Below are 1,002 nucleotides of genomic sequence, written 5' to 3'. Positions count from 1 at the left end.
TTTTTTTTGTCTTTTGGGGGAGCCGTTTTTTTTTTTTTTTTTTTTTTTTTTTGGTTTTTGGTTTTTGGTTTTTTTCCCGAAATGCATCAGCTCATTCTCTTTCTTAAGGAAACACTAAGAGTAAAATGGATTCTCCCAGCTCAATTGACGACGGCTCTTTACTAATATTCCGTTTTCCTTTAGCACATTGAATCCACCTTCAAAATATATCCAGAAATGGATTTCACTCTACTGCCACCGCCCTGCTTCAATCCACCTTCATCCCTCTCTTGAAGCACCAATAGATTCCTCGCTATTCTGTTTTCTGTTTTCACCATGAAGCTTCTAAATTAATGATTTTATAATCCTGTAAATCAGATCATGTGACTTCTGTTTCAAACTCTCCTCTAGCTTCGCATTACTTTTAAATAAAATCTCAAACCTATGCACATCTTATAAGACCCACACAATAGTCTTTGCTCATCTCCCTAATGCCATCTACCAGCCGCTCTCCTTTAAATGCGTAAAACATCTCTAAATTTTAAGTCCTTTATACTTCCTGTTACTCCTATTTCCAAATCTTTTTATGTCCCAAATCTTTTCATCATAACACATTAATGCTCTGTCCAGATCCACCTCCCCAAAGAGGATAGTCTTGACCACCCTATCTAAAATAGCCAAAACCCTTACTAATCATTTTATTTCCTTTGCTTAATTTCTGTTCCCCATAGAATAATGACACTCTTGGGGGCCGGTAGGTGCCATGGTGGTTAAGAGCACTGGACTCCCACGTGGCTGACTGCAGTTTGAGTCCCGTACCTGGCAGTTTGCTTCCTCACTTTCTCTCTCACTCTCTCTCTCTCTCTCACTCTCTGACCCTTTCTGGTAAAATTAAAAATAAATAAATAGTAAATAAAATAATTCTAAAAAAAATAGCACTCTGAAATTTTATGTTTATCTTACTAGTGTCTTTCCTCTTTCAGCTTATACATATTTGAATGTAAACTTTATGAGGGAAAGAAT

The sequence above is a fragment of the Tupaia chinensis genome, unplaced genomic scaffold, assembly GCF_000334495.1.
Source record: "Tupaia chinensis unplaced genomic scaffold, TupChi_1.0 Scaffold000380_1, whole genome shotgun sequence".
Classification (NCBI taxonomy): Eukaryota; Metazoa; Chordata; class Mammalia; order Scandentia; family Tupaiidae; genus Tupaia; species Tupaia belangeri.
Note: the sequence above shows the minus strand (reverse complement) of the source record.